Source organism: Adelges cooleyi, unplaced genomic scaffold (genome assembly GCF_023614345.1).
Source record: "Adelges cooleyi isolate 19-005CV unplaced genomic scaffold, UGA_ACOO_1.1 ACOO_flye_CR_arks_rails_tigmint_CR_PRNA_167, whole genome shotgun sequence".
Lineage (NCBI taxonomy): Eukaryota > Metazoa > Arthropoda > Insecta > Hemiptera > Adelgidae > Adelges > Adelges cooleyi.
In genome coordinates, this window is record NW_026095824.1 from 2563943 (window position 1) to 2588164 (window position 24222).

The 24222-nt window shown below is 27.6% G+C and overlaps 1 protein-coding gene and 1 long non-coding RNA gene across 2 annotated transcripts in view; one reads left to right on the plus strand and one right to left on the minus strand.

Annotated features, from left to right (window-relative positions):
• LOC126832794 (glycine receptor subunit alpha-3-like) overlaps positions 1 to 24222 on the plus strand; it is a 127250-nt gene that overhangs the window by 19885 nt on the left and 83143 nt on the right. The gene's annotated exons all lie outside the window — the stretch shown is intronic.
• Positions 7203 to 8450, minus strand: LOC126832796 (uncharacterized). The gene is made up of 3 exons (XR_007684805.1): positions 8327 to 8450; positions 7588 to 7642; positions 7203 to 7240 (listed from the first exon to the last, which is right to left on the minus strand). It is a non-coding gene; the product is annotated as an uncharacterized LOC126832796 (long non-coding RNA).

Below are 24222 nucleotides of genomic sequence, written 5' to 3' on the forward strand. Positions count from 1 at the left end.
TCTGTTGTATCCATTAGCTGATAAGTAAAACATATTATTTCCTATTTATGCTCATTACAAGTAACAGTAACGTTTGGTGTTTTTATTATGGAGCCATCGATAAAATGGAAAAAACCTAATGAAAATATCATATTTAGGTCACCCTTTATACGTTGTTGTGTTATGATTAAACTAGAATTTTTTTTCATGGCTGCGAAAATATATCAAATCTAAGTGTACATTTTATATAGATAATAAAATGATTTACCGACATCATCCGAGTAGCGGTGAGATAGTTTTCAACCATAAAAAAAAACCAATGATGCCCAATTTGATCAAACCTTGAACTCTAAACTTCTGAATTTTCCAACAAGTTTCGCAGTTCAGAAACTATTAAGTCGGTATTAACACTTTCTATGGTTCAATTATGTTTTAATTTATTCGAAAAGAACTGAGCGCCGCCATATTGCTTTATATTTTAACTTCACGGGATAAGTACGGAATTTCATCGCGAATCATTAAATTAATATCAGCAGCTATTAAACTGCATTCAATCAACTTGCATATTGCTGCGTAAAAAAAATATATACTTAAATATTCAACTTAAAATGCAATTGCTGTCCAATAAAACACGATGGGATTTCAATCTAAATACATAGGCTATATGATAAAATGAAACTACACACAATGAAAATGATGTCTCAACCGACAATATTATTTTTACTCCAGCGATTCAAAGTGATATAAATACATATTGTAATATTTGAAATAGAGTAGGATTACAGTGGTCCGGTAAAGAGACAAACGAATTGATTGCTGTTTGAGTAAAAATAACTATAAGCCTTTTTCCGTTTGAATAAACCATTTTTAAGTCTACACAGCTCGGCCGGGGAATTCTTTCGCTAAAACTTAAGTCCTGTCAGACAATTCCCGCGGTTTTTACAAGTTAAATCCTATTTATAACTATCACAAGAATGAAAGTATTTTTGTTTTTAGCAACAAATAACAATACATCTCTATGTTTTGTTCGATGGTAACGTGTAAGACCGCCAATTGTCAGTGTTTAAGACTTTCGATACCTTAATAGCCTATTGTCGTTAATATGACCAAGTAATAAATGAATGTACATAATATTTGTGTCAAACAGAACATCCGGTTTAAGTATGCAAAGTGTATGCACGTTATGTCGGCATCCGGTGAAAATTGTTTTAGTTTTTGAAAAAATGTTTTCAAATTTTTTTGCCACAATTTTAACTCCATTGAAATGGAATTTAATTGTCAGAAAACTTTGGTGTATATATATATAATAATAATAATTGTAAGTGCATGTTTGTGTGTTACAGTAATTAATTCAACAAGTTAGACAACTTTTTTTTTTTTATTCAAGTAATGTTTTTTTATTTCATTATAACATGTAAACAAACTAATTAATCATAACACCTACTTGAAAAAAGTGAAGAGGCGATACGACGCCCCACGTTTAGAAATTAACAATTAGCACATACATAACACGTTTAAACTGTGTAAACAACCTACGTTGATGTTGTTGTTTATATTTAACGAACTTGAATTTTACTTGAGCGTTGGTTGGTTTTTTTTACAAGTAAAATTAAAAAATAACGCGAACAACTGGGTTGTTTCAATTTGAGCTCATTATAAATGCAATAATAAATGTTTTTTTTTCCACTCACCGAAACACTTCACGTAACCGAAATGGAGTTGAGGTGAAATAAAACGATATCCATCTAATTATATTAATAAATTGTGTACCTCGTTTGTCATCTCTCTACTTATTTAGATTAAAAACACCCATGACCTATATATTTACACTACTACGGTTTTCAGAACGTACACAACAACAGCTATGTTTACAATATCACTCGGGCATGAGAGCACGCATATAAATAATATACTATATTCATTATTGTTGTGTATCAAAGTTATAATTGAACGAAACGAAACGTTGTTGTTGCGATGAAATTCAATCATAGCAAATTGCCAAAAGACATTTTAGCGAGCATATTCGAATGAATTTTCAAAAAGAAAAAAAAAATCAATTTTCACCGGGAAAACCTTGAACCACGGCCAATATAACCACAACGGTTCACATGATTATTTGAACATGTTTATTATGATACAGTACAACGCATTATGATTTATGATGTTATTAAATTGTACACATTTAGAGTAATATTGTGCTTGAAGTTTATTTCCATCGCGAAAAACAGAAGTTCAACACGGTACACCTGACTGAATGAAACCGAGTAATTGAGTAAAAATAAATAGAGTAAAAAAAATTAAAGATGTCAAAAGAAAGAATAACAAAAAACACACATTCGGGAAAGATATCTAAAACATAAACTGAGCAATTAGAGTATATAAGTCGAGTAAACGAGTGAAAAAATTAGTAAATGAGTAAACGAATAAACAGTTTTACTCAATGAGTATGAAATTCGAATAAATTAGGAATATGTCACGAGTTTCCTCCAGTTGACCACTATTTCTGAAAACATTATCAATATTAAATCGAGTAAGCTAGTAAATCAACCGAATAAACATGTTACTAACTCTAGTAAACGAGTACATCAATCAAATAAATGAATCGAGTAAACGAGTAAATCCATAAAGAAAAATACCATGTGTATACCAAATAGGGTAAACTAGAAAAACCAATTGAGTAAACGAATAAATAGGTCGAATAAACGAGTAAATGAGTAAACAAATCGAGTAAACGAGCAACGAAAATATTTACACGGTGAAATACAAAAATAACACAAGACCGAATGAAATCGAATACATAACTGAGTAGTAGAGTAAATAAATTGAGTAAACGAGTAAACAGTTATACTAAACGAGTATGCAATTCGAATGAATGAGGAATATGTCACGAATTTCCTCGGTTGATCATTATTTCTAAGAACATTATCAAAAGTTGTAAATCAACCGAATAAACATGTAAACAGCCATGGAAAAATGTTCTTATTATTTTATCTTTAATGTACAATAATTTTGATAGAAACACTCAACAAAATAGCACATCACTGAAACATTTTTTTATTGTTTTAGTATTATGCCAATACCTTTCTTTGCAGTTTAGCACCTAAGCTTTGGATACGAGTTCAATAGAATCCAATGTAGTATCGTAAGTAGATTATTAGCTTTACGCTAGAGTGAATATTTGTATTTTAATCCTTAAAATAAAAGATACAATAACCCTCGTGGGGTTCACCATTTCCGTTATACCCTTACAGTTTAAACACGGTACTTATGAACGACGACCCATGTACTGAGCTGACGAGAACTTGACCTGTATGTAGCACGTATACAGAGGAACACCTCCTGTAGTGCACAATTTTAACAATAATATATTATGTTAAATTATACCAATAACGGCCGTCCAACATAAAACAAACATATTTTTGTGGGATAGAAAGATAGCGGACGGACACCCACGTCAGTCCGCAGCAAGTCCTTGTAAAATTGTATTATCTTAGTGTTTCGACTAGTGCAAATAACAGTATACAACCGTTCCCATAGATGTCGGTACAATACTAGAAGCTTCGTACAAAAGGTCATTTCGAATTTGATATAGCTCGAAACATCCGGGATGATCCGTATCATTAATTCAACGCGTTATATTATACTCGAACGACACAACGAGCACAAAGCTGTATTATACTTCTACGTTATGAGTTCACTTTGCTAAGATCAAAACGTTTCCCTCCGGCTAAGCTTGGTGTGTGTATATATATATATATATATATTATATTCGTATTAATCTTCGAGCTTTCAACTGCGCGGCACGGTTATGTGATTCGCAAATAGCGATACTGCGACACGTCGTGTGGTGTTGTTATTAAATGTTTTCTCAGAGTAGCAGAGAAAAAGGACAAAAAAAAAACAGAAGCGTTTTATAACGTAAGCCTAAAGAGATATTAACGGTCTTTGTATTTAAGTGTGCGCGACATTAAAAAACACGTTACAAAATATTCGGTGTACTTAAATATTGTAACATTTACGGGCGGCACGTGCCAAAGTACACATTGCACTTTGGGCACGTGTGGTGGACGGTCATGAACGATCATAATGATACAATGGGGATGGAGAAAAATCGGCGATTTTGTAAATACACTGTAAACCGTGCGATGTAGGTCGGACAAAATGAAATATTGGGGTTAGGTTCGAAGAACATAATAAATCAAGAAGCCCACAAATCCCCTGTTGCTTGCGAAACATTTGCAGGATAATATAACCTTGACATAAATTAAGTGAAATCACTGAAAAATATAAATAACTCTAAGGTTTGTGTGAGGAGCTTAACGTTAGAGATTCGATAGAAATTCCAAAAAAAAAAATTACTACAATTTGTCAAGTTAAGAAAAAAACAAAACAAATTCGTTGACAACGAGTCATTGACTACCGGTATGAAGTCCAAAAGAAATGTCTCGAGGTCTCGAAAATGGTTTTATATATATATATATATTATATTTTGATTTTAACTATAAGAAAGTATTCGGCCAATCTTAGCACTACCGTACAGCCGGATTTATTTCATTGGCCACATGTACACTACATACAGAACATTATTCCTTTGTGCACATAAAAAATACTGCGGTACAGCTTGTAATAAAACTTGTACTCGGCTGACGAGCGCACTAAATAAATATAGTACACGTACATTCGCATAAGATAGTACATGTAATTTGTCACTAGCATGCATTTGTGTCTATTTGTTAACCGGAAGAACCCTTTGGAATAAAGCCGTACACTTAAGCACGAGCGACGGAGAGAAAACGTAGTTGAAATACTAAATTACATTAGCGGGTCGATGACAAATCCAACGTTAATTTATCTAGCTACACTTTGCACAGCTGTTAAAAAGTCCAGTGATATATATTATGTTTACATTGATTTATTAAAAAAAAAAAAAATTATATAGTATTCTAGCGTTTCAAAACTTGCTTTGGCATAGTATGATGATTTTATTTTAAAAAAATGTCTTATTTGATATTTTGATTTTTTCTACTTAAGAGAGTTAATTGATTAGGCATGCTTCTATCCAAACATGCTCTCAAACCGAAATTTACCTATAACATCTTTATAATTGATGCGAACCAATTTTGTTAAGTTCTCCTGTACTGAGTTTTACTGCGCTTGGTTTAAATACTGTGCTCGATTCAGACTTCGCAAGGTTTGGACAAGGCTCACACTGTACTTGGATTTTTTTTTTAAATTTAAATAGTTTTTAAATTTATTAACACGGGTTTGCTTAAGGGCAAATAAAACAGCTGTCTGTTTTTTAACACTTTAGAAAAAAAAAACCTTACAACATTTTCACTACTTAAGATGGTCCGATTTTAATTATTTTTTATTTATTTATTTTACTTAACGGGCACAAGTACCCAAAACAAAATTTACAGTAATATTTCTATTCATATTTATTTACAAACTTTCATTATAATGTTGTAAATGAATTTTGTATTTTTTGCTTTTTTTATTTAAAAAACAAACGATATAATTATTGAACATTTTTCAAATTTAATTTATTTAAACACAAAAAACTGAATTTATAAATAAAAATCGGTTGTTAACATCATAAATTAAAAGTAATGATGATATAAAAAGAAAAGGCCTTCTTTAACGTGCCACCATTATATTTTCTTTAGCCACACTACAGCTATTCTGTATAGTGTATTCATAGGTCCCCTAACCTAAATGAATTATAATGTAATTATTTTAGCTTTAAATATATTTTTATTTTCTAACATACCAGAAAACCACGAATTAATAAATAATATAATATAAAATGTATATTATTAGTCAAACCAATTATATTTATTAAACTATTTCTCCGTTAAAATTTGAATTTTTAATAACCAAAACCAGGTTAGTTGGTTTCGACACCTACGCATGCTTAAATATTCTATATAGGTCTATTTTACCTAAACAGGATTTGGAGCAGAAATCATATATTATTGTCGGTACTCTTGCGGCAACAGTTAAAAAGAACCACTGTTTTTTTTTTACAATTATATTAAAAAAAACATTGATTTCTATGTGTATTTTAATAATTTATTGAAATTAAAATGGTAAAACAATTTAAAACAAAATATTGTTATTTAATGACAACATTTTAACAGTGTTGTTTATTTGATATAATAAAATAAATATTTATTGTTTTATTATTAACGAAGGTATGAACGCACGCTATCGGGTAGTGGGCCAAATTGACTTCCTGTAGGCTTCTCATACACGTGTGGTTCACCCATATTCACATAGCCAAAAGGTGAAAAAACATCCTAAATAAATAAAACATTTTACAATTTGTGAATGCTTAAAGAAACTACTGTTGCACAAAAAGTTCCGTGGCACTTGAAAAACTATAATTGTAGAAACTATCATTACCTAAGTGAAAAGGAGATCATATCTTATTAAATTTGAATGGGTTTTATTTAGAAAAAAAAATCTTGTATAAGTTTAAATTGTATTTTAGCCAAAATTTTGCATCATAACGGTGGCAATTTAAGATGAAAATAAGCTGAATGACACGGACTTTTGGCATAACTGTAACGCTGACTTTTGAGATTTTTTTAATTCGAATAAACACCAATATTCGGTACATAATAAATGTTTAATGATAAACCCACACTTACATAATTGCTAGCGTGTTGTTGATTATCACTGGCTTCAACCTAATATAAAAATTTAACAAAATTTGATTAGTTAATATATTTTACAAACGTAATATATGCTTGTTGTTGGATGACACAAGATGTTATGCAAATTTTTTACTAAAAAATCGTATAAAGTGGAAAAATAGGTATGTTTGAGTGCTGTTTCATTATCAAAATATAGTGGAAAATATGAAAGTTAATAATTGGAATTTAAAATCCGTTTGAGTTTATTCTTGTTTGAACGACACTAGTTATATTACCTTAACTAATACATATTCGGTACACAATAATTGTTCACAACAAAGCCATACATACATTATTGCTAGAAGGTTCTTCACAAATTACACCTTTATCAACCTAATTAAAAATTAAACAGAATTTAATTAGTCAGTATATTATACAAACGTAAAATATGCCTGTTGTTGGATGACACAAGATATTTTGCCAATTTTGAAATTGAAAATCATTTAAGGTCTTTTTTAATGCAAATAGACATAGGTTATTGGTTTTAACTAATACATAATAATTGTTCAAAACAAAAGCATACATACAGATGCAATGGATTTTTGAGTCTCGTCGGTTTTACTCTGATATAAAAAATAAAGAAAATTTTGATTAGTTATTTTTTTTACAACCGTAAAATATATCTGTTGTTGAATCACACTAGTTGATATGCCAATTTAAGTTAATTAATGTTACTTTTTATAATAAGTATTACAAAAAATGGGAAAATTGATAAGTTTGGGTGCGATTTTAATATCAAAATATATATATATTTTTAATAAATATATATATATATAGTTGCTAATAAGGAAATTATTATTTGAAAATTGAAAATCATTTGAGATTTTCGTAATTTGAATAGACATTGGTTATTTAAATCAAACAAATATATATATTTGGTACATAATAATTGTTCAAAACAAACTCATACATACATCAGCGGTAGCGTCTTTTTCATTACTACTGGCAAACTGGACAACTTTGCCCTGAAATAAAAATTAATCAAAATTTAATTAGATTGTATTTTATAGAAACGTAAAATATGCCTACTGCTGTATGCTTTGCCGATTTCTTTAAATTACTAATGTTAAAATAAGTATTACACTAAGTGAAAAAATTGGTACGTTTGGTGCGGTTTTATTATCAAAAATTATTCTATAGCGACTATAGTTGCCAATATGGATGATAATATTTTAAAATATATTTTTCGACTTGTCATAGTAAATAATTTGATTTGATGTCTGAAAGTCATGTTATTCCTGTTCTTTTTAAACATACTTATCATAAATAAATGTTTGGATTAGATTTAAATTTATCATGAGGAATACATTTAACTCCTTATAAAATAAAACAATTTGTGAATTTTACTATCAATAAAATATTGTTCTCCGAAAATATTATAAAATATATTACAGATTATAATTAAATAAATATTATTATTTATCATATTTTCGGAGAGCTACGTTAATTTTCAGCTCATATGTAAAATTGTTTTATTATATATTATTATAAATAGCAAAATTTGTCCTTACGATACCAATCATTTAAATTTAATCCAAACATTTATTTTAACACTTAAGTGTACTAATACAATTTATTTACCATTACTCTCTTATTAACACTATATACGAGTAAAACAAATTACTTGAATCTTTACAATTAATACTAACTTAGAGTTCCATCTTTAATCATGAAAGTTTGTGTTTGTAATTAAAAATAAAAACTGGATATAAAAGTAACCGGCGTTGAACACAAAACATAGTACAGTCTTCTTTTGCAGTCACAGTGAATTTTTGAATTTTGACCAACTTATAATTTCAGGATATACTTACGTATTATTCAATTATGTCAACCAAAAATATAATCAACACGTTCTTTGCCATATTTTTAATATTATCTGTTGAGTGTAGCATTATATAACTTTAACAAAATGTTTTTAATTAACATTTATTTAATTTTGATTTGTTTTTCAGGTATTGTTGAGCAGTATGAATTGCGGTGGAAAAAAAAAGTAAATATGATTAAAATTTACTACTTATCTGTGAATAAAAAATATTTTTTATTTAAGAGGACCTCTTAAATAAAAACACAATTTGTTTACCATCACTCTGATTAATACAAGACAAAACAAATTACTTGAATCTTTACAATTAATACTATTAATTAATTATAACTATGAAATATTGTATTAATTATTACAAATAAAACCCTTCTTGACTAAAAACTATTTTTTATTCACATATGAAATAGACAATTTAAATCATATTTACTTTTTGCTTTCTACCGCTTTTTATTTAGCCTTTTAGGGTATATCTTCCGCAATTTATAATGCTCACCAATACCTGGAAAATAAATCAAAAGTAAATAAATGTTAATTAAAAACATTTTGATAAAGTTATATAATGCTACACTCAACAGATAATATTAAAAATATGGCAAAGAACGTGTTGATTATATTTTTGGTTGACATAATTGAATAACACGTAGGTATATCCTGAAATTATAAGTTGGTCAAAATTCAAAAATTCACTGTGACTGCAAAAGAAGACTGTACTATGTTTTGTGTTCAACGCCGGTTACTTTTATATCCAGTAGGTAACCTAAATTCGAATACTAGGTCATATGCAATCAAAACAAGTGTCCATGACAAAAACAAATATTATTCAGACTACGATTCATTGGATATTTGCACAAATGCTTCGTTCTGCGTAAGACATAGTATTAAAACAATTTTTTGGAAAATATCTAGGTCGGAGAAGGTAAATATGGAAAACCGGAGAAATCTTTGTATATTTTTCTTGCATACTGTGACCTGCTTTTTTAAATTCAAAAGTCGCTTTATTTTACCAGGAGTACTATTGTGCGAAATAATATATTTTAGTATCGCCTATGACGGTTATTGGCAGTAGGAAAGTATGACAGTTTAAAAAATATAGCTCGAAAACAACAACATCAATGTCTATACAAAAAAACAAACACAGTGTTTCTAAGACTGTGGTACTTATATAGTGGCGTTATATAGAAGTATGTCAACCGTACTTCGCCTCTTGTCCTAACTTTTAAAGTCTAATCATTTTTAAACGTAATTATTTAAAACCATAAATCCGCATATAATTGCCTATTATAAGCAACATTACCAGTCAAAACTATTATCTGATAGAAAGTAAAGTTATTATTGATTGAAAAAGTTAACGAAATAAAAATGTTACAAATGTCGGAAATGTTGTAACACTGTAAAAATCATTTACCAAAATATCTTGATGTTATTTTCCCAGAAATTTAATGGATCACTAAAAGTCGATCTATCTGGATTTCATTTTTACATGTTTTTCGTGGAAGGTACTTTACTTATAGTAAAAAGAAAAATAGAAATTACTCGCCTAATATAGGTACAATGAGGTTTTAAGCTCACTATTATTTACAATCAGATTAGTAGTAAAATATTATATTATATGTAACAAATATAATGCTATTGTTGGCCAAGTCAGCCGTGATAGTGCTTTCTTTTTTTTTCTAAATAAATTATTGCTATATACGAAATGACTACATTTCTACGTTCTCATTGTATCAGATAATCATACAAATGTCATCCATGACTTGATTTCTTCTTGAATATTCTGAGTGGATGCAATTAGAGTTGAATGTTTGTGTTTACTAATAGTTCGTTGCAATTGTTACCCGTCAAGGTAACATATTTATTGAAATTACATTCAACACACATTAAAAGTGTTTTTTTTCTTTTGGTAATTTACCCCTAAAAGCGTTTTCTGAATTATCAATATCATTTAAAAAAAAGTCTAAAATCGAAATTGTCAACAACTAGGTCAAATGCAACAAAATCAACAACTTACATAACAATATAAATCGGTTTTTATTTACTCGATACTAGCAATTTTTGAAAGTCATACTTTTTGTACTTTTTTTCAGCCATAACGAAAAAAACAATACAAAAACAAATAATGTACTCGCATTTGCAATAATACAAAAGGTTAAGTAATCAAACCATAATAACAAACGGTACAGTTTTTAATGTACTATATGTTATGTTTTTTATGCATTGACGTTGACATACTTTACACCGACGTTTCTAAAAAGTACAAATTTATATACACAATACACTTGTGTCATATAAATTCACAGCAACCAATTCATTCATAAGGACTGTAATTTTGAATTTTGGTTGATAACAGATTTTAGATATTTTTTAGCCAGGGATCAAAAACGTTACAAAAATGTACATTATTTCTTATAACTACAAGAAATATTGATTGAAATGAATAATTGTATAATATTCTGATAGATTAACTGAGTTTGACCTCCAAAAAAAAAAAATGTATTAAGACAATATTGTGGAAGTTAAGTTAGGCCTTTTGAGACGACGGTATAGACAGTTCGTTGTAACCTATATATTTTTTTACTGTAGTATGAAAACATGTTGTGATTTGAACAATTTTAAACATATTCTTCTGCTTATATATTAGAGCTTAGATTTAACTTGGACTGAGAGGCTTATTTTATTTTTCAATACCTATGACCGGGAAATCTCTCTTTTGTATTGTGTTTTACTAATACTTAATAAAATGATTAATTAAAAAAAAAGTGTATACATTTCAGTTAGCTTTAAAAACAGTACAACGAGTAAAACTTTGAATTAAAATTTGTAATAAATTTAAAATAAAAGCTTTGCGTAGAACTGATTGTCTGAAAATCAAACTACACACAATTATTGGTAGTTGACATAAATCGACCACTTTTAGTAAAATAAGCACATTAGTCACATCAATTATAATATTAGTCTGTTTGGAGTTGTTGGAGCCTAATGTACCTATAATTTGTACCGGGATACACAAATAGGGATTCAAAATTATATTTATTAAGTAAGTGCAATAGATTAGGTTAGGTATCGGCAAAGGTTTGTTTTTATCATGTTTAATAAATATCAATACCAAAGTAAAATTTAAAAAAAATTATTAAACCACATGACTAGCTAGAATTAAAATTAAAAGTGTTTTTATGATTCCAGTATAAAGTCTACAAAAAAATGCCTTGTCAATTAGAATTTACTGGCTCTTTTGGATAAAATCACTTTCAAACAAACACTTTGATGCTAATTTGTGGACACTGCACCTCGCTCTAATACACTCTTACTGTGCTGGTTTACACTGTGCTTGGTTTGAACTGTACGGTTTTTTTTCAAAATTAATAACTATTACTCATAATTTGATGGCAAAACCTGCTACATTATACCATTTTTATAATGTTATTATTTGTTATCCATAACGGCGTTGGCATGAGGTATAATATTTTCCAAGCGATACTATAACGTTATACATGTTTACTCGTGTGTTGTTGAATTGCCTACACGAGACGCCGTGTCCCATGTACTAAGTGTCGCACAATGGTCCAAATATTAATACAATTGAACAGGACTAAATTAACATAATAACAAATATTTTTTTTTTTAAATATTTATAATGGGTATATTTAAATATTTTTTTAAAACGGGTTTGATTAGAGGTAATATGAGTTGTCTGTTTTTCAACGTACTAGAAAAAACAAACCCTTACATTTTCACTACATAAGATGGTCCGATTTTAATAATGTAAGATAAAGTTCTTGAGCTGCTTTACTAGTTTCTGTTTGGAAACGGATTTTGTTTTTTATTAAAAAAAAGTGAATTTAATATTGAACATTTTTCAAATTGAATGTATTTAAACAAAAAAAACTTTATTTATAAATAAAAATAGGGTTTTAACAAAACCCAGTAAAAATACCAAAAAATTTTGATATTTTTACGAAATTAGCCTTTGCAACAGCCAAATTAAATTCTGTCACAGCGTGGTGAATGTTTTTTTACCATCAAAATATTATGTAAAAAACCAAAATGGTATATAAAAATTGTATGCGTAAAAATGATACCTTGACACATGTACAAATTAACTAAAAAATAAATTGACATTGTCGAAATCAATTACCTAATATTTTCAACACATTCAAAATCAAAAGTACAGATGATATAAAAAGAAAATATTTTTTTTTACTTGCCACCGTTATATACGTATTTTCAGCCACACTACAGATATTCTGTACAGGTGTTACTTATCTATATGAATTATAATGGAATTATGCTAACCTAAGGATTATTGACACAGAAGTTCAAAACTGTAATGATTTAATTTGGATTTTTAATAACCAAAACCAAGTTTTATGATTTCGCCATCTACGCACGCTTAAATGCATTCTATATAGGTCTATTTACCTAAACAGGATTTGGAGCAGAAATCATTCATTATTGTTGATACTCTTGTGGAATCAGTTTAAAAGAATCACTGTTTTTTTTTTTTACAATTATGTTAATAAAAATATTTTTTTCTATGTGTATTTCAATAATTTATTAAACAAAAATGGTAAATTATTTAAAATAAAATATGGCCATTTAATAACAATATTTAAACAGTGTTGTTTATTTATTACAATAAAATAAATATTTATTGTTTTATTATTAACGAAGGTATGTGTGCACGCTACCGGGTGGTGGGCCAAATTGACTTCCTGTAGGCTTCTCATACACGTGTGGTTCACCCATATTCACATAGCTAAAAGGTGAAAAAACATCCTAAACAAATAAAATATTTTCAATTTTTAAATCCATAAAGAAACCACTGTTGTACAAAAAGTTCCGCGAAACTTGAAATATTATAATTGGAGAAATTATTATTATTAAGTGAAAAGGAGATAATAATTGTTTTAATTTTTACGGGTTGTAATTTAGAAAAAAAATATGATGTATAAGTTTAAATTGTATTTTAGCCAAGATATTTGCAACATAACGTTTTCAATTTAAGATGAAAATAAGCGCAATTTCACGAGACTTTTGGCATAACTGTAACGCAGTCTTTTGAGTTTTTTTTAATTCGAATAAACTCCAATATTCGGTACATAATAAATGTTCATGATAAACCCATACTTTCATATTTGCTAACCTGTAGTTGTTTATCACTGGCTTTAACCTAATAAAACAATTAAACGAAATTTGATTAGTTAATATATTTTACAAACGTAATATATGCTTGTTGTTTGATGACACAAGATGTTATGCAAATTTTTTACTAAAGAGTTTTATAAAGTGGAAAAAAAGGTATGTTTGTGTGTTGTTTCGACATCAAAATAAAATGGAAAATTTAAAGTTAATAATTGAAAATTAAAAAACGTTTGAGTTTTTTCCTGTTCGAACGACACTAGTTATTTTACTCTAACTAATAAAAATTCGGTACATAGTAATTGTTCACAACAAACCCATACATACATCGTTGCTAGAGTTTTGTGGCTGATCACTGGCTTTAACCTAATATAAAAAATTTAACAAAATTTGATTAATAATTATTTTATACAAACGTAAAGTATGCCTGTTGTTGGATGACACAAAATATTATAAAAAAATAATAATATATACATAATATGTTTGTGGGAGTATATTTCACAGTATAATTAAATAAATATTAATATTAATAATATTTTCGGAGAGCTACGTTAATTTTCAGCTCATATGTAAAGTTCTAAAATTGTTTTATTATATATTGTTATAAATAGTTAAATTTATTTTTTACGACGCCAATAATTTAAGTCTAATCCAAATATTTATTTTAACTCCTAAGTATACTAATACAATTTATTTACCATCACCCTCTTATTAATACTAGATAAAACAAATTACTTGAATCTTTACAATTAATACTAACTAAAAGTTCCATAATTAACCATGAAAGTTTGTGTTTATAATTAAAAATAAAACCCTTCTTAAGTAAAAAATATTTTTTATTCACAGATGATGTAGTAAATTTTAATCATATTTACTTTTTGCTTTCCACCGCCTTTTAATAAGCCTATTATGCTTTTTAGGTTAAATTTCCCGCAATTTACACTGCTTAACAATACCTGGAAAACAAATCAAAGTTAAGTAATAACCTTTTTTTTTTTAAGTTACAAAATTGTATACTCAACGGAAGATATTAAAAATATCGCAAAGAGTGTGTTGAATATATTTTTGGTTGACATAATTGAATAATACGATTAAACTGAAATTATGAGTTAGTCAAAATTCAAAAATTCACTGTGACTGCAAAAGAAGACTGTACTGTTTTGTGTTCAACACGGTTACTTTTACATCCAGCTGCCCAAATTCGAATACTAGGTGATCACATATGAATACACACGGGGAATACATATGCAATCAAAACAAGTTTCCATGGCAAAAACAAATGTTATTCAATCGACGATTCATTGTGTTTTTGCACAAATGCTGCATTCTGCGTAAGACATGGTATTAAAAAAGGTAATTATTTAAAACCAATAATCCGTCTATAATCGTCTATTATCAGCAATATTACCAGTCAGAACTATTCAGTAATTATTGAATGAAAACGTTAATGTAATGAATATGTTACTAATTAAATTTCAAACATATTCTGGAAAATATAAGAAAAAAATGTTAGTCAAGCCAGCCAGTAGTAGTGCTTTCTTTATTTCTCTAGATAAAAAATTATCGCTTTACACAAAATGTCTTCATTTCTTCTTTCTCTTTGTACCTACCAGATAATTATACAAATCCGTGACTTGATTTCTTCATTTATTTGATACTTAAATTTGTCATGGCGCTAAATTATTTGATTGGCGTTGGCATTTTTGGGAGGCAGGTCACATGTCTCTGCCTACAGGAATTTTTACAACTGAAAGCACTGAAAACACTTTAAAATAAACTCTTCGAAAGGAGTCTGTAGGACTATTGTCAATAATGGAAGTGTTCGAAATAAAATGGCAAAAATATGTTTGAAACTGTATTCGAATATGCTGAGTGGATTCGATAAGAGTTGACCGTTTGTTTTCCTAATAATTAATTGTCATTGTTACCCACCAAGGTAATATATTTAATGATATTACATTCAACAAAAAGTGTTTTTTTTTTTTTGTTTGGGAATTTACCCCAAAAAGCGTTTTCTGCTTAATTATCAATGTCATTTACAAAATTCCAAAATCGAAATTATGAACAACTATGTCAAATGTGACAAATTCAACGACCCACATAACAATATAATTTTGTTTTTGTTTACTCGATGCTAGCAATTTTTAAAAGCCGTACTTGTTGAGTTTTTTTAATTTTTTTTTGTCGAAACTATAAAAATCAAATAATGTACTCGCATTTGCAAGAATACAAACGCTTAAGTAACCAAACCATACTAAAAAACGTTAGTGTTTTTTGTATACTATAGTATGATATGTTTTTTATGCATTGAACTTTGTCATACTTAACACCGACGTTTCGAAAAAATACAATGGTACACCCGAATTTTTGTATAACTAGACAGAGTGATTATTTTATCATGTGCCACTCAAAATCTGACTGGGTTTAATCGATAATTAAATGTTTTTTTTCATAGCGTTTTGATATAATGTGATCTCAATTTTCACAAGCTGTATGTTCCCACCCAATCCCAAATTAGTTTGAACATTCTTTAGCCATTAAACACGCTTAGTTATTGCAAGTTTCAGCATGAGCTGCAATCTGTTTCTATGTTACCCGTGTGTTTTACCCTTTTCATTTTTTATACTGTATAGATGTGGGGTGGGGGGGGGGCGAGGTTTTAAAGTTACATTTACAAATATGTAACTATAAAATGTGTTACTTTCTATTATTAAAATAACCAGCAATATAGTGATTTGTTTGTTTACAGCTTAAGTTTTTCTACAATTTTACAAAAAAAAATCCTTTGATAATTACATCACTTTCAATTTTCACAATAACTTTATAGTTATGGACACTGTGGAAGAACATGTGGAAGTTATGTTAGGTCTTATGAGGCGACGGTATAAACAGTTCGTTGTAACCTACATATTTGTTTAGTGTGGTATGAAAACATGTTGTTATTTGAACAATACTAAAAATATTTTACTGCTCATGTATTACACCTTAGATTGTACTTATACTGATAGGCTTATTTTTATTTCTCAATACTTTTGACCGGCCGATCTCTCTTTTGTATTGTGAATTTCATTAATACCTAACGGAAACTTTTTACATTTTTTATAATTTTTAAGCTTACGATTAATATATAATAAATGTATACATTTCAGTTAGCTTTTAAAATAGTACAACGAGTAAAACTTTGAATTAAAATTTGTATTAAATTATAAAAACAAGAGCCGATATTTATTTATTTTTAATTTTTAAATTAAAAGTATTTTTATGATTCCAGTATAAAGATTACAAAAAATTCATTGTTAATTAGAATTTACTGGCTCTTTTGGATAAAATCACTTTTAAACAAACACTTTGATGCTAATTTGTGGACACTGCACCTCGCTCTAATACACTCTTACTGTGCTGGTTTACACTGTGCTTGGTTTGAACTGTACGGTTTTTTTCAAAATTAATAACTATTACTCATCATTTGATGGCAAAACCTGCTACATTATACCATTTTTATAATGTTATTATTTGTTATCCATAACAGCGTTGGCATGAGGTATAATATTTTCCAAGCGGTACTATAACGTTATACATGTTTACTCGTGTGTTGTTGAATTGCCTACACAAGACGCTGTGTCGCATGTACTAAGTGTGTTTACAAAATTGAACCTTAGGAACAGTCAAATTAAACTTTGTCACAGCGCAGCGAATGTGTCTTTACCATAAAAATCTAATTTAAAAAACAAAAATGGTATAGAAAAAATTGCCTGCGTTCAAAATGCTCACTTGTCCTATGCACAAATTAGCCTAAAAAAAATTGATATTGTCGAAATCGATTATCTAATACTTTCAACACATTCAAATTTATGAAAACAGACATCATAAATTAAAAGTAATTATGACATAAAAAGAAAAGATCATCTTTAACGTACCACCATTATATACGTATTTTTAGCCACACTACAGATATTTTGTATAGTGTATAATGGAATTATGCTGACCTATGGATTAATACTGAAGTTCAAAACCGTAATGATTTAATTTGGATTTTTAATAACCAAAATCAGGTTTTTTGGTTTAGACACCTACGCACGCTTAAATGATCTATATCGTCTATTTACATAAACAGGATTTGGAGCAGAAATCATATATTATTGTCGGTACTCTTGCGGCAACAGTTTAAAAGAACCACTGTTTTTTTTTGTACAATTATATTAAAAAAAACATTGATTTCTATGTGTATTTTAATAATTTATTAAAATTAAATTGGTAAAAGTATTTAAAACAAAATATTGTTATTTAATGACAACATTTTAACAGTGTTGTTTATTTGATATAATAAAATAAATATTTATTGTTTTACTATTAACGAAGGTATGAACGCCGGGTACCGGGTGGTGGGTCAAATTGACTTCCTGTAGGCTTCTCATACACGTGTGGTTCACCCATATTCACATAACGATAAGGTGTAAAAATATCCTAAATAAATAAAACATTTTACAATTTGTGAATGCTTAAAGAAACTACTGTTGCACAAAAATTTCCGTGGCACTTAAAAACTATAATTGTAGAAACTATCATTACCTAAGTGAAAAGGAGATCATATTTTATTAAATTTGAACGGGTTTTAAATTGGGAAATAAAATCTTGTATAAGTTTAAATTGTATTTTAGCCAAAATATTTGCATCATAACGGTGGCAATTTAAGATGAAAATAAGCTGAATGACACGGACTTTTGGCATAACTGTAACGCTGACTTTTGAGATTTTTTTAATTCGAATAAATACCAATATTCGGTACATAATAAATGTTTAATGATAAACCCACACTTACATAATTGCTAGCGTGTTGTTGATTAACACTGGCTTCAACCTAATATAAAAATTTAACAAAATTTGATTAGTTATTATTTTATACAACCGTAAAATATGCTTGTTGTTGGATAACACAAGATGTTATGCAAATTTTTTACTAAAAAGTCTTATAAAGTGGAAAAATAGGTATGTTTGAGTGCTGTTTCATTATCAAAATATAGTGGAAAATATGAAAGTTAATAATTGGAATTTAAAAACCGTTTGAGTTATTTCTTGTTCGATCGACACTAGTTATTTTACTTTAACTAATACAAATTCGGTACACAATAATTGTTTACCACAAACCCATACATACATAATTGCTAGCGTGTTGTTGATTAACACTGGCTTCAACCTAATATAAAAATTTAACAAAATTTGATTAGTTATTATTTTATGCAACCTTAAAATATGCTTGTTGTTTGATGACACAAGTTGATATGCAAAGTTTTTACTAAAAAGTTTTATTAAGTGGAAAATTAGGTATGTTTGGGTGCTGTTTCATTATTAAAATATAGTGGAAAATATGAAAGTTAATAATTGGAATTTAAAAACCGTTTGAGTTTTTTCTTGTTCAAACGACACTAGTTATTTTACTCTAACTAATACAAATTCGGTACATAATAATTGTTCATAACAAACCCATACATACATCATTGCTAGGGTTTTGTGGATAACTCCTATCAACCTAGTTTAAAATTAAACAGATTTTAATTAGTTGATTAGAATGTGTTATGCCGACTTTTGTTAATCACGGACAAGATTCAACATAAGTATTCCACAAAATGGAAAATTTGGTTGGTATGATAATATGAAAGTTAATATTTGAAAATTGAAAATTATTTAAGGTTTTTTTTAATTTAAATAGACATAGGTTATTGGTTTTAACTAATACATAATCGGTACATAATACTTGTTCAAAACCAAAGCATACATACATATGCAATGGAATTTTGAGTCTCATAGGTTTCATCCTAATATAAAAAATAAACAAAATTTGATTAGTTAGTATTTTATACATCAGTAAAATATGCCAATATGCCAGTTCATATGCCAATTTATGTTAATTACTGTTAAGTTTTATAATAAGTATGACGAAAAATGAAAAAATTTGTATGTTTTGATGAGATTTTATTATTAAAATATAGTTGCTTATACAGAATAATTGTTCACCACAAACCCATACATACATCATTGCTAGAGTTATGTTGATGAATTACACCCTTATCAACCTAATTTAAAATTAAACAAAATTTGATTAGTTATTATTTTATGCAACCTTAAAATATGCTTGTTGTTTGATGACACAAGTTGATATGCAAAGTTTTTACTAAAAAGTTTTAAAAAGTGGAAAATTAGGTATGTTTGGGTGCTGTTTCATTATCAAAATATAGTGGAAAATATGAAAGTTAATAATTGGAATTTAATAGCTGTTTGAGTTTTTCTAATTCGAATAGACAATGGTTATTTTACTCTAACTAATACAAATTCGGTACATAATAATTGTTCATAACAAACCCATACATACATTATTGCTAGAGTTATGTTGATGAATTACACCCTTATCAACCTAATTTAAAATTAAACAGAATTTAATTAGTTAGTATATTATACAAACGTAAAATATGCCTGCTGTTGGATGACACTAGATGTTTTGCCAATTTTGAAATTGAAAATCATTTTAGGTCTTTTTTAATGCAAATAGACATAAGTTATTGGTTTTAACTTATACATAATAATTGTTCAAAACAAAAGCATACATACATATTCAATGGATTTTTGAGTCTCGTCGGTTTTACTCTAATATAAAAAAATAAACAAAATTTGATTAGTTATTATTTTATACAACCGTAAGATATATCTGTTGTTGGAACACACAAGTTGGTAATTTGGATAGACACTGGTTATTTAACTCAAACTCATACATATTCGGTTAGGTAACTGTTTAAAACAAACTCATACATCAGAGCTTGCGTCTTTTTCATTATCATTGTCGTCATTGTCCATTATAAAAATTAAACAAAATGTAATTCGTTTGTGTTTCATAGAAACGTAAAGTATGCCTATTGTTGGATGACATAAGATGTTATGACGATTTTTTTTTAATTACTAATGTTAAAAATAAGTATTACGCTAATGGAAAAATTGGTATGTTTAGGTGCGGTTTTATTATCAAACTGTGGTTTCTAATATAGAAGTTACTATATGAAAATTGAAGTTTTTTCTAATTTCAATAGACATTGGTTATTTACTATAAATAATACATATCAGTATATAATAATTGTTCAAATCAAAACCATACATACAATGTATCCAAAGGGTAGTTGGGGCTCATGGTCTTCACCCTAATATAAAAAATACACAAAGTTGAATTAGTTAGTATTTTATACAAACGTAAAATATGCCTGTCGTTGGATCACACTAATCTGTTTACATAGAGGGAAGTATTTGAAAATTGAAAACTATTTAAGATTTTCTTCTAATTTAAATAGACATCGGTTATTGATATTACTAATACATATTCGGTACATATTAATTGTTCAAAACAAACTCATACATACATTTTCAATGCATTTTTGATCGCAATAATTGGCCGTACTCTATTTTTAAATTAAAAAAAAAAATCGATTAGTTAGTATTTTGTACAAACGTAAAATATGCCTGTTGTTGGATGACAGATTTTAATATGCCATTTTTTGTTAATATGTTATAATTTGTAAAAGAAGTATTATACAACATGGACAAATTGGTATGTTTTGGTGCGGTTTAATCACCATAAATTATTCTATAGCGACTATGGTTGCCAATATGGATGTTAATATTTTAAAACATATTTTTTTGATTTGTCATAGTAAATAATTTGATTTGATGTCTGAAAATCATGTTATTCCTGTCCTTTTTAAACATACTTATCAAAAATAAATGTTTGGATTAGATTTAATTTTATCATGAGGAATACATTTAGCTCGTTATAAAAATATGGATAATAAAATAATTTGTGAATTTTACTATCAGTAATATATGGTTCTCCCAAAAAATATTATAAAATATATTCCAGACCATAATTAAATAAATATTATTATTTATAATATTTTCGGAGACCTACGTTAATTTTCAGCTCATATGTAAAATTGTTTTATTATATATTGTTGATAAATTTATACCTTACGACACCAATAATTTAAATCTAATCCAAACATTTATTTTAACTCTTAAGTATACTAATACAATTTATTTACCATCACCCTCTTTTTAATACTAGGTAAAACAAATTACTTGAATTTTTACAATTAATAATAATTTAAAGTTATATTATTAACTATGAAATATTGGGTTTATAATTTAAAATAAAACCATTCTTAACTAAAAAAATGGGAAATTTGGTATGTTTGGGTGCGATTTTATTATCAAAATATGGTAGCTAGTTCGAAGGTTATTATTTGAAAATCATTTAAGTTTTTTCTTATTTCACTAGTTGTTTTACTTTAACTAACACATATTCGGTACATAATAATTGTTCACAACAGACCCATACATACATCATTGCTAGAGTTTTGTGGATGATCACTGTTTTCACCCTAATATAAAAATTAAACAATATTTTATTAGTTAGTATTTTATACAATCGAAAAAAATGTCTGTTGTTAAATCACACAAGGTAATATGCCAATTTTTTTTAATAACTTAATATTGTTTTAAAATTGGACAAAGTGAAAAAATTGGTTGAGATGTTAATATGGAAGTTAATATTTGAAAATCATTTAAATTTGTATCTAATTCAAATAGATATCAATAACCGGTATTGATATAACAAATATATATTCGGTTAGGTAACATTCATATTTATTGTTCAAAACAAACTCGTACTTACATATTCAATGCATTTTTGATCGCAATCGGCCGTGCTCTATTTTTAAGTAAAAAAAAAATTGACAAGTTAGTATTTTGTACAAACGTAAAACATGCCTATTGTTGGATGACATAAGTTAGTATGTCAATTTTTGTAAATTTGTGATAAGTTGTAAGATAAATATATATAAAGTGGAAAAACTGGTATCTTTTGGTGTTGTTACTGTAATTATTGCTAATATGGATGTTAATATTTTAAAATATATTTCTTGATTTGTTAAAATAAATAGTTTGATTTGATGTCTTAAAATCATGTTATTCCTGACCTTTTTAAACATATTAATAAAAAAAAAATGTTCGGATTAGATTTAAATTTATCATAAGAAATATATTTAACTCTTTATAAAAATATAATAAAACAAGAGAGCTACGTTAATTTTTAGCTGATAGTAAACTTCTAATATTGTTTTAATATATATATTTTTATAAATTTCTGAATTTATTCCTTATGATACCAATAATTTAAATCTAATCCAAACATTTATTTTAATTTTTAAGTATTCTTACACAATTTGTTTACCATCACTCTGGTTAATACAAGATAAAACAAATTACTTGAATCTTTACAATTAATACTATTAATTAATTATAACTATGAAATATTGTATTTATTATTACAAATAAAACCCTTCTTGACTAAAAACTATTTTTTATTCACATATGAAATAGACAATTTAAATCATATTTACTTTTTGCTTTCTACCGCTTTTTATTAAGCCTTTTAAGCTATATTTGCCGCAATTTATAATGCTCACCAATATCTGGAAAATAAATCAAAAGTAAATAAATGTTAAATAATAACTTTTTGTTAAAGTTATATAATGCTATACTCAACAGATAATATTAAAAATATGGCAAAGAACGTGTTGATTATATTTTTGGTTGACATAATTGAATAATACGTAAGTATATACTGAAATTATAGTTTGGTCAAAATTCAAAAATTCACTGTGACTGCAAAAGAAGACTGTACTATGTTTTGTGTTCAACAATGTTACTCTTATATCCAGTAACCTAAATTCGAATACTAGGTCATATGCAATCAAAACAAGTGTCCATGACAAAAACAAATATTATTCAGACTACGATTCATTGGATATTTGCACAAATGCTTCGTTCTGCGTAAGACATAGTATTAAAACAATTTTTTGGAAAATATCTAGGTCGGAGAAGGTAAATATGGAAAACCGGAGAAATCTTTGTATATTTTTCTTGCATACTGTGACCTGCTTTTTTAAATTCAAAAGTCGCTTTATTTTACCAGGAGTACTATTGTGCGAAATAATATATTTTAGTATCGCCTATGACGGTTATTGGCAGTAGGAAAGTATGACAGTTCTACGCATCAAGGTAACATATTTATAATGATATTACATTTAACAAAAAGTGTTTTTTGGAAATTTACCTCAAAAAGCGTTTTTTGAATTATTATCAATATCATTTAAAAAATTCCAAAATCGAAATTTTGAACAACTGTGTCAAATGCGACGCATTCAATGACCCATATAAAAATATAAATCTGTTTTTATTTACTCGATACTAGCAATGTTTGAAAGCTGTACTTGTTGTTGTTGAGTTTTTTAAACTTTTTTTTGTCAAAACAATAAAAAACAAATAATGTACTCGCATTTGCAAGAATACAAAAGCTTAAGTAACCAAACCATACTAACAAACGTTGGTGTTTTTTGTGTACTATAGTATGATACGTCTTTCATGCATTGAATTTTGACATACTTAACACCGACGTTTCGAAAAAGTACAATTTTACCCACGAATTTTTGTATAACTTAACAGGGTGGTTTTTTTTATCATGTGCTGTCACTCAATATCTCAGTGGGT